Here is a 17,899-nt window from a genome sequence, read left to right as displayed (position 1 = left end):
CCACCTTCTGGCCACTCTAAAAGTAGCCTGCTCCTACGCCCCTTCCAGCTCTCGATCCACCCTGACATACCTTCCAGCCACCTCTAGGACAGCCAGACCTGCTTCTCCAACCGCCCCAGGACGACAGCAGTCAGGACAGCGGCCTACCCACCTTCCGGCTTCCCTAACCGCCCTTCACACCTTCCGTCCACCTCTAGGACAGCCCGCTCTGGTATCTCCTGTTTTTTTTTTATTAAACAATACACAGTTTACTAAAAACAGTTAACATTTACAGCTGTATACAAAGAAATAGTAATTTTACAAGGGAGTGGAGCAGCAAAACCAGGCCCCAAACCCTACTGTTCAACCAGTTTTCAGGGAAATGAGGACAAACCTCAAATCCCACTTTCAGTCACAAAACAGTTATAATGACATGTACATATTACAGAAATGTCCAATTACAGAAAAAACAGTGCATAAAAGACAGAGCCCCCAAACAACCCAGCAAGCCACCCGTCCCTCCCACCTTCCAGCCACTCTAAAGGCAGCCTGCCCCTACACCCCTTCCAGTTCTCAGTCCACCCCATGCCCCTTCCAGCTCTCGGTCCACCCTGACACACCTTCCAGACACCTCTCGGACAGCCAACCACCCCAGGACGACAGCGATCAGGACGGCCTACCCACCTTACAGCTTCCATAACCGCCCTTAGCACCTTCCAGCCACCTCTAGGACAGCCCGCCCTGGTTACTCCTGGCTATTTTGATCAGCCAGGGTTTTCCTGAATGGCCCAGGTTAACTACCCCAATCAAGGATCTTGTCGTTAAGATCACTACAGTTCCTTAAAGGTGTCTCTCGTACAGGCAAGGGACACATGCATTGAGTTTGCTTCTCATTAAGTGGTGCATTCTGAATCATATCAGCTCACTGTGTAAGAAAAGAATCCTCTACATCTCCTTCACCAATTTGCTCAAACCTATATCCTCTGCTAACCAACCCTATCAAAAAAGTTCCATGATTTTTTTGCTCTTTGACAGGACGATGTTATACTTAATTGAGCATATTTATTTGTACCCTGTTGGATTACAAATTTTACTGCAGGATCTTTTTGCATGTTACCCGTCACTGCTGAGTTTCTCCCTGGTGTGTTCCCATATCAAACATTCGAATAGATAGAATTAAAGCAGGGCCAAAACTATTTAGTCCTGGGATCGAAAATAATGTATGTGTTGGTCAGAACTGTCAGCATTTCAAAAAAATCTTTTATGTATGTTAAATGAAACAGAAAACCAAATCAGCTATTAGCACGTTAAGCACCAAATTGTTAAGTATTGAAATCACAGCACTTTTACTTAAAGATTTGTCTGTTTGAATACAGATTTTCTTGTAAATACTCCTGGTTCAATAAATCCTGTGCAAACTGAGTCTGTGTATGCTTTAAATTTGATTTTGTGGTTAACTATTACTTTGGTCATCAGAGATGTTATGGGAATAATTTGCACATTGTACCCTCAATGTATTGAAGGAGATGTAATTGTTTCCGGATTATGATATGCAGCAGTGGTTCACCTTCATTAATGCAAAGAAGCAGGGCCTGGGTCAGTATGGGACACCATAGTCCAAGAACTGAGGCCTGAGGTACAATGGTGGCCCTCTGAGCTTGGGTCAGAGCCAGCCTGGGGCCTGGTTCTGGAGCAACCCTGAGATCCAGTCCAGGAGCTGCCTTGGGGCCTGGTATAAGAGCAGTCCTGGGGTATGTTCAGGAGGACCACTGAGACCCGGTCCAGGAGCAGCCTTGAGGCCTGTTCTGGAGGAGCACTGGGGCCTGGTCAGGAGCAGCCCTGAGGCCTGGTTCAGGAGTAACCCTGGCCTGGTTCAGGTCCAACTCTGGGGCCTGCTTCAGGAGCAGCCCTGAATCCTGGACAGGAACAGTCCTAGGGCCTGGTTCAGGAGTAGCCCTGGAGCCCTGCGATTTCTGTTGCTGATCCTCCAAACAAGGCTGACAATTGTGGTTCAAAAGCAGAAGCGTGCCTGCTTTATACACAACCGTTGCAAATTGTATGATATTCCTGGCCCAATAGTAAGTGAGTCGAGAGTGTGGTACTGGAAAAGCACAGCAGGCCAGGCAACATTCGAGGAGCCGGAGAATCAATGTTTCGGGCATAAACCCTTCATCAGGAATGAGGCTTGTGGGCCGGGGGGGCTGAGAGATAAATGGGAGGGGGATGGGGCTGGGTGGAAGGTAGCTGGGAATGCAATAGGTAGATGAAGGCTGGGGAGAAGGTGATAGGTCAGAGAGGATGATAGAGCAGATAGATGGGAAAGACAACGGACAGATCAAGAGGGCAGTGCCGAGTCGGAGGCTTGGAATAGAGTAAGGTGGGGGGAGGGAGAAAGGGGAAACTGGTGAAATCCACAATAATCCCATGTGGTGGCAGGGTCCCAAGGCGGAAGATGAGGTGTTCTTCCTCCAAGTGTCGGGTCGTAGGGTTTGGCGCTGGAGGAGGCCCCAGCACCTGCATGTCCTTGACGGAGTGGGAGGGGGAGTTGAAGTGTTCAGCCACAAGGTGGTTGGGTTTGTTGGTGCAGATGTCGCAGAGATGGTCTCTGAAACAATCTGCAAGCTGGCGTCCTGTCTCCCCAATGTAGAGGAGACCATATTGGGTACAATGGATACCGAAGATGACATTTGTGAAGGTGCACGTAAATTTCAGTCGGATGTGGAAGAATCTTTTTGGACCTTGGTTAGAGGTGAGGGGGGAAGTGTGGGCACAGGTTTTACACTTCCTGTGGTGGCAGGGGAAGGTATTGGGAGTGTGCTGTGTGTTGGTGGGGGTGCATGGATCTGATGAGGGACTCGCGGAGGGAATGGTCTCTCCGGAATGCTGATAGGGGTGGGAGGGAAATATATCCCTAGTGGTGGGGTCTGTTTGTAGGTGGCGGATGTAGTGGAGGATGTTGCGATGTATGTGGAGGTTGATGAGGTGGAAACTGAGGACCGGGGGGATTCTGTCCTTGTTGCATTGGGAGAGGTGGGATTCAAGGGCAGAGGTGTGGGAAGGGGAGGAGATGTGCTGGAGGGCATCACCGATCACGTGGTGATAAAAAATGCCATCCCGTATTCCCAATTCATCCGCCTCCACTTTATCAATTCCCAGAATGACGAATTCCACTATAGAAAATCCCAGATGGCCTCCTTCCAAGATCATAATTTCCCATCCTACGTCATTGACGGTGCCTTCCAGCACATCTCCTCCACTTTTCGCAACTTCCTTTTGACAATACTGTTTTGTTGTATTTAGCTTCAATGTATACACTTTCAGGATATACTCCTGGAGCAGGAGTAGGCCATTCAGCCCTTTGAGCCCTTCGCCATTCTAGATCAACTCCCTCATCTTTGAACGTGATGGGCCAAAGGGTCTTTTTCTGTGCTGTATGACTCTAGGATTCAAAGACACAACTTCCACACCACCCTCTTACTCTGTCACTCTTGGTCTTGAACATACTGAATGGCTGATCCTCCACAGCCCTCTGGGAGAGAGAGATCCAGCCCCTTTGCGTGAGGAAATTCACCCTTATCTAAATGGCAGACACTTAATTCAAAGACTGTTTCCCCCTGGTTTTTGGCCCCTTTTCCCAGGGGGAGCACCCTTTCTGAATCTACTTTATATGTACTTACCAGAACTTTGCAGATCTCAGTGCAATCCCCTCATATTCTTCTGAACTTTAGTGAGTGCAGACCCTGTCTCCTCAGTCCCTTCCCACAGGACTGTCCTGCCTTCCCTGTAATCAATCTGGTGAACCTCCGCTGCACAGCAATCCTACTGCAGATATATCCTTTCTCTTGGGATTGCTTCTAACCACCATTGCTCCTTTTATTTGATCTGATTTGATTTATGGTAGTCACTTGTACCCACATGAGTACAGGGAAAAGTTTACAAGTTGCCACTTACGATGCCATCTTAGGTACGAGGTATCCAAGTACAGATTTCTAAGTACAAATCATTAGGGAAAACAAATTCAAAAAATAAAGAAATAAAAAGCCTAGAGTAACAGTTCTTCCAATCCAGTCCATGTTAGCCCCTATCCTCCAGACTGTGCTGGGCTGTGACTCTAGACTGCGCTGGGCTGTGACTCCAGGCCGCGCTGGACTGTGACTCCATACTGCACTGGGCTGTGACGCCAGGCCGCGCTGGCTGTGACTCCAGACTGCACTGGGCTGTAACTCCAGACTGCGCTGGGCTGTGACTCCAGACTGAGCTGGGCTGTGACTCCAGGCCGCGCTGGCTGTGACTCCAGACTGCGCTGGGCTGTGACTCCAGGCCGCGCTGGGCGGTAACTCCAGACTGCGCTGGGCCGTAACTCCAGACTGCGCTGGGCTGTGACTCCAGACTGACCTGGGCTGTGACTCCAGGCCGCGCTGGGCGGTAACTCCAGACTGCGCTGGGCCGTAACTCCAGACTGCGCTGGGCCGTGACTCCAGACTGCGCTGGGCCGTAACTCCAGACTGCGCTGGGCCGTGACTCCAAACTGCGCTGGGCTGTGACTCCAAACTGTGCTGTGCCGTGACTCCAGACTGCGCTGGGCTGTGACTACAGACTGCGCTGGGCCGTGACTCCAGACTGTACTGGGCCGTGACATCAGACTATGCTGGGCTGTGACTCCAGACTGCGCTGGGCTGTGACTCCAGACTGCGCTGGGCCGTGACTCCAGACTGTACTGGGCTGTGACTCCAGACTGCGCTGGGCTGTGACTCCAGACTGCGCTGGGCCGTGACTCCAGACTGCGCTGGGCTGTGACTCCAGACTGCGCTGGGCTGTGACGCCAGGCCGCGCTGGGCGGTAACTCCAGACTGCGCTGGGCCGTAACTCCAGACTGCGCTGGGCCGTGACTCCAGACTGCGCTGGGCCGTAACTCCAGACTGCGCTGGGCCGTGACTCCAAACTGCGCTGGGCTGTGACTACAGACTGCGCTGGGCTGTGACTCCAGACTGTACTGGGCCGTGACACCAGACTATGCTGGGCTGTGACTCCAGACTGCGCTGGGCCGTGACTCCAGACTGCGCTGGGCCGTGACTCCAGACTGTACTGGGCTGTGACTCCAGACTGCGCTGGGCTGTGACTCCAGACTGCGCTGGGCCGTGACTCCAGACTGCACTGGGCTGTGACTCCAGACTGCGCTGGGCTGTGACGCCAGGCCGCGCTGGGCTGTGACTCCAGACTGCGCTGGGCTGTGACTCCAGACTGTACTGGGCTGTGACTCCAGACTGTACTGGGCTGTGACGCCAGGCCGCGCTGGGCTGTGACGCCAGGCCGCGCTGGGCTGTAACTCCAGACTGCGCTGGGCCGTGACTCCAGACTGCGCTGGGCTGTGACTCCAGACTGCGCTGGGCCGTAACTCCAGACTGCACTGGGCTGTGACTCCAGACTGCACTGGTCTGTGACTCCAGACTGTGCTGGGCTGTAACTCCAGACTGCACTGGGCTGTGACTCTAGACTGCGCTGGGCTGTAACTCCAGACTGCGCTGGGCTGTGACTCCAGACTGCACTGGGCTGTGACTCCAGACTGCACTGGTCTGTGACTCCAGACTGCGCTGGGCTGTAACTCCAGACTGCACTGGGCTGTGACTCCAGACTGCGCTGGGCTGTAACTCCAGACTGCGCTGGGCTGTGACTCCAGACTGCGCTGGGCTGTGACTCCAGACTGCGCTGGGCCGTGACTCCAGACTGAGCTGGGCTGTGACTCCAGACTGCACTGGGCTGTGACTCCAGACTGCGCTGGGCTGTAACTCCAGACTGCACTGGGCTGTGACTCCAGACTGCGCTGGGCCGTGACTCCAGACTGCGCTGGGCCATGACTTCAGACTGCGCTGGGCCGTGACTTCAGACTGCGCTGGGCCGTGACTCTAGGTCGCGCTGGGCGGTAACTCAAGGTCGCGCTGGGCCGTGACTTCAGACTGCGCTGGGCCGTGACTTCAGACTGCGCTGGGCCGTGACTCTAGGCCGCGCTGGGCGGTAACTCCAGGCCGCGCTGGGCCGTGACTCCAGACTGCGCTGGGCTGTGACTCCAGACTGCGCTGGGCTGTGACTCCAGGCCGCGCTGGGCCGTGACTGCAGACTGCGTTGGGCTGTGACTCCAGACTGCGCTGGGCTGTGACTCCAGACTGCGCTGTACCGTGACTCCAGGCCGCGCTGGGCGGTAACTCCAGACTGCGCTGGGCTGTGACGCCAGACTGCGCTGGGCCATGACTACAGACTGCACTGGGCCGTGACTCCAGACTACGCTGGGCTGTGACTCCAGACTGCGCTGGGCTGTGACTCCAGACTGCGCTGGGCCGTGACTCCAGACTGCGCTGGGCCGTGACTCCAGACTGTACTGGGCTGTGACTCCAGACTGTGTTGGGCTGTGGCTCCAGGCCGCGCTGGGCCGTGACTCCAGACTGCACTGGGCTGTGACTCCAGGCCGCGCTGGGCCATGACTCCAGACTGCGCTGGGCTGCGACTCCAGACTATGCTGGGCTGTGACTCCAGACTGCGCTGGGCCGTGACTCCAGGCCGCGCTGGGCCGTGACTCCAGACTGTACTGGGCTGTGACTCCAGACTGCGCTGGGTTGTGATTCCAGATTGCTCTGGGCTGTGACTCCAGACTGCGCTGGGCTGTGACTCCAGACTGCGCTGGGCCGTGACTCCAGACTGTACTGGGCTGTGACTCCAGACTGCGCTGGGCTGTGACTCCAGACTGCGCTGGGCCGTGACTCCAGACTGCGCTGGGCTGTGACTCCAGACTGCGCTGGGCTGTGACGCCAGGCCGCGCTGGGCGGTAACTCCAGACTGCGCTGGGCCGTAACTCCAGACTGCGCTGGGCCGTGACTCCAGACTGCGCTGGGCCGTAACTCCAGACTGCGCTGGGCCGTGACTCCAAACTGCGCTGGGCTGTGACTACAGACTGCGCTGGGCTGTGACTCCAGACTGTACTGGGCCGTGACACCAGACTATGCTGGGCTGTGACTCCAGACTGCGCTGGGCCGTGACTCCAGACTGCGCTGGGCCGTGACTCCAGACTGTACTGGGCTGTGACTCCAGACTGCGCTGGGCTGTGACTCCAGACTGCGCTGGGCCGTGACTCCAGACTGCACTGGGCTGTGACTCCAGACTGCGCTGGGCTGTGACGCCAGGCCGCGCTGGGCTGTGACTCCAGACTGCGCTGGGCTGTGACTCCAGACTGTACTGGGCTGTGACTCCAGACTGTACTGGGCTGTGACGCCAGGCCGCGCTGGGCTGTGACGCCAGGCCGCGCTGGGCTGTAACTCCAGACTGCGCTGGGCCGTGACTCCAGACTGCGCTGGGCTGTGACTCCAGACTGCGCTGGGCCGTAACTCCAGACTGCACTGGGCTGTGACTCCAGACTGCACTGGTCTGTGACTCCAGACTGCGCTGGGCTGTAACTCCAGACTGCACTGGGCTGTGACTCTAGACTGCGCTGGGCTGTAACTCCAGACTGCGCTGGGCTGTGACTCCAGACTGCACTGGGCTGTGACTCCAGACTGCACTGGTCTGTGACTCCAGACTGCGCTGGGCTGTAACTCCAGACTGCACTGGGCTGTGACTCCAGACTGCGCTGGGCTGTAACTCCAGACTGCGCTGGGCTGTGACTCCAGACTGCGCTGGGCTGTGACTCCAGACTGCGCTGGGCCGTGACTCCAGACTGAGCTGGGCTGTGACTCCAGACTGCACTGGGCTGTGACTCCAGACTGCGCTGGGCTGTAACTCCAGACTGCACTGGGCTGTGACTCCAGACTGCGCTGGGCCGTGACTCCAGACTGCGCTGGGCCATGACTTCAGACTGCGCTGGGCCGTGACTTCAGACTGCGCTGGGCCGTGACTCTAGGTCGCGCTGGGCGGTAACTCAAGGTCGCGCTGGGCCGTGACTTCAGACTGCGCTGGGCCGTGACTTCAGACTGCGCTGGGCCGTGACTCTAGGCCGCGCTGGGCGGTAACTCCAGGCCGCGCTGGGCCGTGACTCCAGACTGCGCTGGGCTGTGACTCCAGACTGCGCTGGGCTGTGACTCCAGGCCGCGCTGGGCCGTGACTGCAGACTGCGTTGGGCTGTGACTCCAGACTGCGCTGGGCTGTGACTCCAGACTGCGCTGTACCGTGACTCCAGGCCGCGCTGGGCGGTAACTCCAGACTGCGCTGGGCTGTGACGCCAGACTGCGCTGGGCCATGACTACAGACTGCACTGGGCCGTGACTCCAGACTACGCTGGGCTGTGACTCCAGACTGCGCTGGGCTGTGACTCCAGACTGCGCTGGGCCGTGACTCCAGACTGCGCTGGGCCGTGACTCCAGACTGTACTGGGCTGTGACTCCAGACTGTGTTGGGCTGTGGCTCCAGGCCGCGCTGGGCCGTGACTCCAGACTGCACTGGGCTGTGACTCCAGGCCGCGCTGGGCCATGACTCCAGACTGCGCTGGGCTGCGACTCCAGACTATGCTGGGCTGTGACTCCAGACTGCGCTGGGCCGTGACTCCAGGCCGCGCTGGGCCGTGACTCCAGACTGTACTGGGCTGTGACTCCAGACTGCGCTGGGTTGTGATTCCAGATTGCTCTGGGCCGTGACTCCAGACTGCGCTGGGCTGTGACTCCAGACTGTACTGGGCTGTGACTCCAGACTGCGTTGGGCTGTGACTCCAGACTGCGCTGGGCCGTGACTCCAGACTGCGCTGGGCCGTGACTCCAGACTGCGCTGGGCCATGACACCAGACTGCGTTGGGCCGTGACTCCAGATTGCGCTGGGCCGTGACTCCAGACTGCACTGGGCTGTGACTCCAGGCCGCGCTGGGCCATGACTCCAGACTGCGCTGGGCTGCGACTCCAGACTATGCTGGGCTGTGACTCCAGACTGCGCTGGGCCGTGACTCCAGGCCGCGCTGGGCCATGACTCCAGACTGCGCTGGGCTGTGACTCCAGACTGCGCTGGGCTGTGACTCCAGACTGCGCTGGGCTGTAACTCCAGACTGCACTGGGCTGTGACTCCAGACTGCGCTGGTCTGTGACTCCAGACTGCGCTGGGCTGTGACTCCAAACTGCACTAGGCTTCACGCCGAGGATCTCGGGACTGGAGGGTCACACCGGGCCATGAGACTATGCTGGGCTGTGACTCCAGACTGCGCTGGGCCGTGACTCCAGGCCGCGCTGGGCCATGACTCCAGACTGCGCTGGGCTGCGACTCCAGACTGCGCTGGGCTGTGACTCCAGACTGCGCTGGGCTGTGACTCCAGACTGCGCTGGGCTGTAACTCCAGACTGCACTGGGCCGTGACTCCAGACTGCACTGGGCTGTGACTCCAGGCCGCGCTGGGCCATGACTCCAGACTGCGCTGGGCTGCGACTCCAGACTATGCTGGGCTGTGACTCCAGACTGCGCTGGGCCGTGACTCCAGGCCGCGCTGGGCCGTGACTCCAGACTGTACTGGGCTGTGACTCCAGACTGCGCTGGGTTGTGATTCCAGATTGCTCTGGGCCGTGACTCCAGACTGCGCTGGGCTGTGACTCCAGACTGTACTGGGCTGTGACTCCAGACTGCGTTGGGCTGTGACTCCAGACTGCGCTGGGCCGTGACTCCAGACTGTACTGGGCTGTGACTCCAGACTGCGTTGGGCTGTGACTCCAGACTGCGCTGGGCCGTGACTCCAGACTGCGCTGGGCCGTGACTCCAGACTGCGCTGGGCCATGACACCAGACTGCGTTGGGCCGTGACTCCAGATTGCGCTGGGCCGTGACTCCAGACTGCACTGGGCTGTGACTCCAGGCCGCGCTGGGCCATGACTCCAGACTGCGCTGGGCCGTGACTCCAGACTGTACTGGGCTGTGACTCCAGACTGTACTGGGCTGTGACGCCAGGCCGCGCTGGGCTGTGACGCCAGGCCGCGCTGGGCTGTAACTATAGACTGCGCTGGGCCGTGACTCCAGACTGCGCTGGGCTGTGACTCCAGACTGCGCTGGGCCGTAACTCCAGACTGCACTGGGCTGTGACTCCAGACTGCACTGGTCTGTGACTCCAGACTGCGCTGGGCTGTAACTCCAGACTGCACTGGGCTGTGACTCTAGACTGCGCTGGGCTGTAACTCCAGACTGCGCTGGGCTGTGACTCCAGACTGCACTGGGCTGTGACTCCAGACTGCACTGGTCTGTGACTCCAGACTGCGCTGGGCTGTAACTCCAGACTGCACTGGGCTGTGACTCCAGACTGCGCTGGGCTGTAACTCCAGACTGCGCTGGGCTGTGACTCCAGACTGCGCTGGGCTGTGACTCCAGACTGCGCTGGGCCGTGACTCCAGACTGAGCTGGGCTGTGACTCCAGACTGCACTGGGCTGTGACTCCAGACTGCGCTGGGCTGTAACTCCAGACTGCACTGGGCTGTGACTCCAGACTGCGCTGGGCCGTGACTCCAGACTGCGCTGGGCCATGACTTCAGACTGCGCTGGGCCGTGACTTCAGACTGCGCTGGGCCGTGACTCTAGGTCGCGCTGGGCGGTAACTCAAGGTCGCGCTGGGCCGTGACTTCAGACTGCGCTGGGCCGTGACTTCAGACTGCGCTGGGCCGTGACTCTAGGCCGCGCTGGGCGGTAACTCCAGGCCGCGCTGGGCCGTGACTCCAGACTGCGCTGGGCTGTGACTCCAGACTGCGCTGGGCTGTGACTCCAGGCCGCGCTGGGCCGTGACTGCAGACTGCGTTGGGCTGTGACTCCAGACTGCGCTGGGCTGTGACTCCAGACTGCGCTGTACCGTGACTCCAGGCCGCGCTGGGCGGTAACCCCAGACTGCGCTGGGCTGTGACGCCAGACTGCGCTGGGCCATGACTACAGACTGCACTGGGCCGTGACTCCAGACTACGCTGGGCTGTGACTCCAGACTGCGCTGGGCTGTGACTCCAGACTGCGCTGGGCCGTGACTCCAGACTGCGCTGGGCCGTGACTCCAGACTGTACTGGGCTGTGACTCCAGACTGTGTTGGGCTGTGGCTCCAGGCCGCGCTGGGCCGTGACTCCAGACTGCACTGGGCTGTGACTCCAGGCCGCGCTGGGCCATGACTCCAGACTGCGCTGGGCTGCGACTCCAGACTATGCTGGGCTGTGACTCCAGACTGCGCTGGGCCGTGACTCCAGGCCGCGCTGGGCCGTGACTCCAGACTGTACTGGGCTGTGACTCCAGACTGCGCTGGGTTGTGATTCCAGATTGCTCTGGGCCGTGACTCCAGACTGCGCTGGGCTGTGACTCCAGACTGTACTGGGCTGTGACTCCAGACTGCGTTGGGCTGTGACTCCAGACTGCGCTGGGCCGTGACTCCAGACTGCGCTGGGCCGTGACTCCAGACTGCGCTGGGCCATGACACCAGACTGCGTTGGGCCGTGACTCCAGATTGCGCTGGGCCGTGACTCCAGACTGCACTGGGCTGTGACTCCAGGCCGCGCTGGGCCATGACTCCAGACTGCGCTAGGCTGCGACTCCAGACTATGCTGGGCTGTGACTCCAGACTGCGCTGGGCTGTGACTCCAGACTGCGCTGGGCTGTAACTCCAGACTGCACTGGGCTGTGACTCCAGACTGCGCTGGTCTGTGACTCCAGACTGCGCTGGGCTGTGACTCCAAACTGCACTAGGCTTCACGCCGAGGATCTCGGGACTGGAGGGTCACACCGGGCCATGAGACTGCCAGAGGCCTGTGAGAGACCACTGTGCCAGGCCCTCAGACCACTACAGGCCTGCGAGAGACCACTGGTCCTGGCCCTGAGAACACCACAGGCCTGTGAGAGACCACCGGGCCAGGCCCTAAGACCACTACAGGCCTGTGAGAGACCACTGGGCCAGGCCCTAAGACCACTACAGGCTTGCGAGAGACCACCAGGCCAGGCCCTGAGACCGCTACAAGCCTGCGAGAGACCACTGGGCCAGGCCCTGAGACCACTACAGGCCTGCAAGAGACCATCGGGCCAGCCCTGAGACCATTACAGGCCTGTGTGAGACCATTGGATCAGGCCCTGAGATCACTACAGGCCTGCGAGTGACCACTGGGCCAGGTCCTGAGACCACTACAGGCCTGCAAGAGATTAAATGGATTAGCCACGGGAAATGCAGTACTGCAGGGATGGATTGAGGGGTGATTCTGAGTGGGAAGCTCTCTGGAGGGCCAGGTGAGGGCTGAATGGCCTGCTTCTACACTGTAGGGATTCTATACTTCTCTTTCCACAGAATCTGCCAGACCTATGGAGCTTCCCCAGCAATTTATTTCTCCTCTCTATGAAACTCATTGAGAAAACAGTTAGAGTCAGTGACAGTAATGTGGGTCTGGAATCACATAGGGCCCAGACTGGGAAAAGGACTTTGGATTTCCTCTCTAAAGGTTATTAGTAAAGCTGACGTTTTCCAATAGTCTGATTGGCTCCTGGCCATCACTGCTGAGACTAGCCTGTTAATGGCTAAAGTCAAGAGTGGGGTGCTGGAAAAGCACAGCAGGTCGGAAGGGTAGGATGGCTAAATACAATCGGAAATTCAGGTTTTTTAAAAGGTGGAATTTATTACCACAGGGAGCAGTTAAAGTGAATGTGGTTAAAATGGTATGTTTAAGGGAAAGGTAGACATATACATGAGGGGAGAAAGGATGCGATGGGTATGTTGTTGGGGGCAGGATAAGGAGGAGCGAGAGTGAGGTTTGTGGGGATCAGTATAGAGCAGTTAGGCCAAATGGCCTGTTACCGTCCAGTGAGTTTTGTATAAAACTAGGTCAGCGATGTATACCCCAAGCCTTCACCACGATGCGGGTGAAAGTGGGTGTGTGCCTCTGTAAGTGGGGGGTGGGGCTGCCTTTGCCCATTCCCCAACCCATACCATCTATGTCAGGTTCCGGAAGCAAGTGGCGACATTGTCTGAAGTGGAATTGACAATCAGTCTCTAACCAATTCATTGCATTGGGCGTGGACTTTATCTGCCACCAACTCTTGTCCTGCTCCCGCCCATTCCACACAAATTCAGGCCAGTGGGCAGTGAGACCTAACTCTTGTATGTTTGTCCTTATACTTTAGTAGATGGAGCTTCGCACAGTTGTGAGCCGTAAGGGCATCTCAAACCAACGTCAAAAGGGGTTTATAATGTTGAATGGAATGTCTGAATGAGATGTTGCCAAGGTTTGTTCAATAATATTTAGGTACGATGTATTTCAAAGACTTTACTGGGAAAACAAATTCCCTGTCAGTTCTTTGGCATTGCTGGTCTGTTTTTGGTTTAGTCGTAGAGTTCAAGAACAGCAGCATTGTACAGGTTCTGGACCAAGACCATCATGAATGGGAATGACAAATAGTGAGGTACCATGAGAACGCTTCAGTAGGAGTGAGCGGAGGCCATTAGGCTCCTCAAGCCCTCTGTACCATTCACCAGGATCCTGACTGATCCTCTACCTCAACACCCAATCCTGGAGTGATCCTATATCCCTTTAACATCAAGGCGTCTTTGGAATTCTGTCCTGAATATACTGAACCATGGAACCTCCACATCCCCAGAAGCAGACAATTCCAAAGATTCACTCCCACCATGAAGAAATTGCATCGTATCTCTATCCGAAATAGTCTACCCATATATCATAAGGCCATGAGATATAGGAGGAGAATTAGGCCATTCAACCCATCGAGTATTTTCCAACATTCGATCATGGCTGATATGATTCCAAATTCTATTCTCCTACCTTTTCCTCTTGATCCCCTTACTAATCAAGAACCTACTTATCTCTGTCTTAAATACACTCAATTTTGGCACTCACCCCCAGATGTTAGTGAGGAGGATTCTGCAGGGTCGACAGGGCAGTTTCTGCTGTTGTCTTTTCCGGTGCCCAGGTCATTGCCACGTGATCTGTCTGGTTTCACTTCTTTGAGACTTCGTAGCGATTGGTACAACTGACTGGTTTGTTCGGCTATTTCAGAGGATAATTGAGTCAACCACATTGCTGTGGGTCTGGAGTCATATACAGGCCAGACCAGGTGAGGATGGCAGTTTCCTTCTCTGAAAACATTAGTGAACCAGATGGGTTTTTCCAACAATCGACAATGATTTCACAGTCAACAGTAGATTCTTAATTCCAGATTTTTAAAATTTGAATTCAAATTTCACCATCTGCTGCGGTGTGAATTGAACCCAGGTTCCCAGGCCATTCATTTGTGGATTAATAGTCTCGCGATTACTACTAGGCCATCGCCTCCTTAATTGGTCCATTGTAGCTGGACCAATCAGAAGGCTGTTACCATGCTGTGCTGCCCTGAACCCATAACAATCGATACCAATTCATCTGGATTTGTTGTGCCCAGAAAAGTAACATTGTCTCTTGGGTGTCACTTAGTTTCACTCGTTTGTCGAAGTTGCAAACTTTTTTCTTTCTTAAACTAGTGTCCTTTTTTTTCCATTTTCAGTCTACAGTCCAAAATTAAAAAGAGGATTTATGATCCCATGAAAGTCTTATCCAAAGTGTAAAGATTGATCCATTTCAAACTGAAGTAACCATTTAATGCTGCAAATAATTTTAGTCAAGTTTTAAGTAAACTTTCAAAATCAAGTGAGTGAATTTTATTCATCTATAGGCTTTCAAAACAAAATAGGCATAAAAGTTACAATAAAAACAAACAGAAGAAATTCAGCATACCCCTACCTCCTAAAAATCCCTGAGCTTTTATAAACTAATAGTACTTGGTTCACACTTCGTTTCCTAAAATGCTTCAGTGTAAAATGAAAATGAGCATGGAAAACTATTTCCATCTTTGGCTTCAGCAGAAACATTCTAGTGAACATTGAAAATAAAATGAGGAGTAGGCCATTTGACCCTTTGATCATGGCTGATCATCTGACTCAGACTTCTGTTCCCGCTTTCCATTCCCTTCTATCCCTTCAGTCCGAAGAACTATATCTAACTCCTTGAAAACATTCAATGTTTTGGCCTCAACTGCTTCTGTAGCAGAGAATCCCACAGGCTCCCCACTCTCTGGGTGAAGACATTTCTCCTCATCCCTGTCCAAAATGGCTTACCTCATATTCTTAGACTGTGACCCCCTGGTTCTGGACTCCCCGGTCATCAGGAACATCCTTACCCTGTGTTTATCCTGTCTACTCCTGTTAGAATTTTATAGGTTTCTATGACATCCGCCCCTCATTCTTCTAAACTCCAGTGAATATAGTCCTAACAGTTTTCTCTCTAAAACAATTGGGCTCTCAATTTTGGTTAGGTCACTGTTGGAATATTGCATGCAATTCTGGTCTCCTTCCTATCGGAAAGATGTTGTGAAACTTGAAAGGTTTCAGAAAAGATCTACAAGGATGTTGCTAGGGTTGGAGGATTTGAGCTATAGGGAGAGGCTGAACAGGCTGGGGCTGTTTTCCCTGGAACGTCGGAGACTGAGGGGTGACCTTATAGAGGTTTACAAAATTAAGAGGGGCATGGATAGGATAAATAGGCAAAGTCTTTTCTCTGGGGTTGGGGAGTCCAGAACTAGAGGGCATAGGTTTAGGGTGAGAAGGGAAAGATATAAAAGAGACCTACGGGGCAACGTTTTCACGCAGAGAGTGGTATGTGTATGGAATGAGCTGCCAGAGGAAGTGGTGGAGGCTGGTACAATTGCAACATTTAAGAGGCATTTGGATGGGTATATGAAAAGGAAGGGTTTGGAGGGATATGGGGCAGGTGCTGACAGGTGGGACTAGATTGGGTTGGGATATCTGGTCAGCGTGGACGGGTTGGACCGAAGGGTCTGTTTCCGTGCTGTACATCTCTATGACTCAATGACTCTATAATACTTAACGTGTCTAAGTTCTTAATCACCCATCCCAATATTTCCTGACATGTCTCAGTCAAATTGTATTTGATTATATTCTTGCAAAGCCAACTGACCACATTTTACTGCAGTGAAGGAGCTATATTAATGCACACTGTCATTGTCGAAAGTGAAATTTTTCAATAAAAATGGTACTGCTGATTTAATGCATGATGTTCAGCACATTAGTTAGCCATCTAGATATTAAAGAGGACAGATAGTATCATGATGACGTATCAGAAGCCCCAATACCCATGGAGTATGCCTGTGTCAGGCTGTTGCTTGGCTAGTCTGAGAGACAGCTATCCCAGTGTTGGCACTAGCCCCCAAGATTTTAGTACAGGGTTGATGTGGCTGTTTCTGCCATTGTCTTTTCCGGTGCCCAGGCCAATGCCAGGTGATCTGTCTGGTTTGATTGTTAACTTTTACCTTCAAAACATAGTTCTTTTTTGAAAAAAAAAGAAATCTACTCCAGCCAAAAGATGGGTGCAGATATAAATTCAGCTGCTGCCTGACAAAGTCCAGTGTGGGGTCCATGGATTGTCACACATGTAGAGTGTTGAGAAAACCTCAAACAGAGAGAGAACCATGACAGGAAAAGGTAACGAGAGGCTGGCCAGCTCTCCCTCGCTGCACCTCTTGCAGACTTTCTGTACTTTGGCTTTGCAGGAAATTAAACAAAGGTTAAAAACTGACTGCAACTCGAGCCATGTGTAAGCTTGACGTTGCTAAAAATCCCTTGTGGAATATGGGACAAAGTGACTGGTTTTCAGCTTATGGTCAATAACTCATCCCATCCCCGGGTGACTCGGATGGTGCCCTGATATCCTAGTATGTGGGCTAGACTGCTGGGAGCATCCAGCCCGGGGAATAACCATTCAAACAATCTTGTGCTGCAGGAAAGACAAAAGGTAAAATTTCTCTTTTGCTGTGAGTGCTAGAAGCCAGTGAGCCTTGTTATGGACTAGATCAGACCCCCTCCCCCACCCCAAGAATATTTTAAGAAAGGAGCCTAGACTCTAAACTTTTCTTATTTTAAAGGCAAAACTAAAATATCTGTTCCCGATGCAATGTGACAGGTCAACTACTTAATGTTTAGCAAAACTCAATTTATTTAAACACTGCAGTTTAAATACTACCAAAGTACAAGGAATTGAGGAAGAGATTTACCAGGATGTTGCCAGGTGTGGAAGGTTTCAGTTATAAAGCAAGGCTGCATAGGCTGGGATTTCTTTCACTGGAGTGTCGGAGGGTGAGAGGTGACCTGATGGAAGTTTATAAAATAATGAGGGGTATGGATAGAGTTAATGAGAGTTGTCTTTTCCCCAAGATGGGGAATTTCAAGACTGGGGGCACATTTTTAAGGTGAGAGGAGAGAGATTTTAAAAAAGACATGACAGACAATTTTTTTACACTGAGAATGGTTTGTGTGTGGAATGAGCTTCCTGAGGAAGTGGTGGATGCGATTACAAAGTTGAAAAGACATTTGGATGGACACGTGAATAAGAAAGGGATATGGGCCAGCAGCAGGCAGGTGGGACTAGTTTAGTTTGGGGATTATGATCAGCATGGATTGGTTGGACCAAAGGGTCTGTTTTTGTGCTGTATGACTCTATGACCATGACTACTGGAAAGCTTAACAGAATAATAGATACTATGACTAATGAATTGTTCCAATACAGTTATATCCCATAAACACACCCCTTGGCAAAAAGGCAAATTCAGACACATTCAGGAGGAAAAAAGATCAAGAGAAAATTCAGAGAGAGGTATCCAGAAGACGGTTACTGAAGCTTCCCACTCTTTTGAGACACCAATAGCTTCTGTTTGAAGCTGAATCTAAAAACTAACAAAACCTGGGAAGCCTGGTCTGTGAGAGCTAGTCACATCCAGGCTGCTTCCATTGTTCCAATGTTTAAAAAAACACCTCAAGGCCTGTTTACTCAAGTGGTCTTCAGTAGCCAATCTCTCTTCAAAAAAAACCAGGACCAGGTAACCTGCTGAAAGCCACACTCATCAGCCACTGCCAAAAGGAATCAGAACCAAAGGATTTTCAGCAAACTACAAAGCCAGGAACCT

This window comes from Chiloscyllium plagiosum, unplaced genomic scaffold (assembly GCF_037043375.1).
Source record: "Chiloscyllium plagiosum isolate Xiang-an unplaced genomic scaffold, Cpla_swu_hap1 HiC_scaffold_4, whole genome shotgun sequence".
NCBI lineage: Eukaryota > Metazoa > Chordata > Chondrichthyes > Orectolobiformes > Hemiscylliidae > Chiloscyllium > Chiloscyllium plagiosum.
This window is presented reverse-complemented; position numbering follows the sequence as displayed.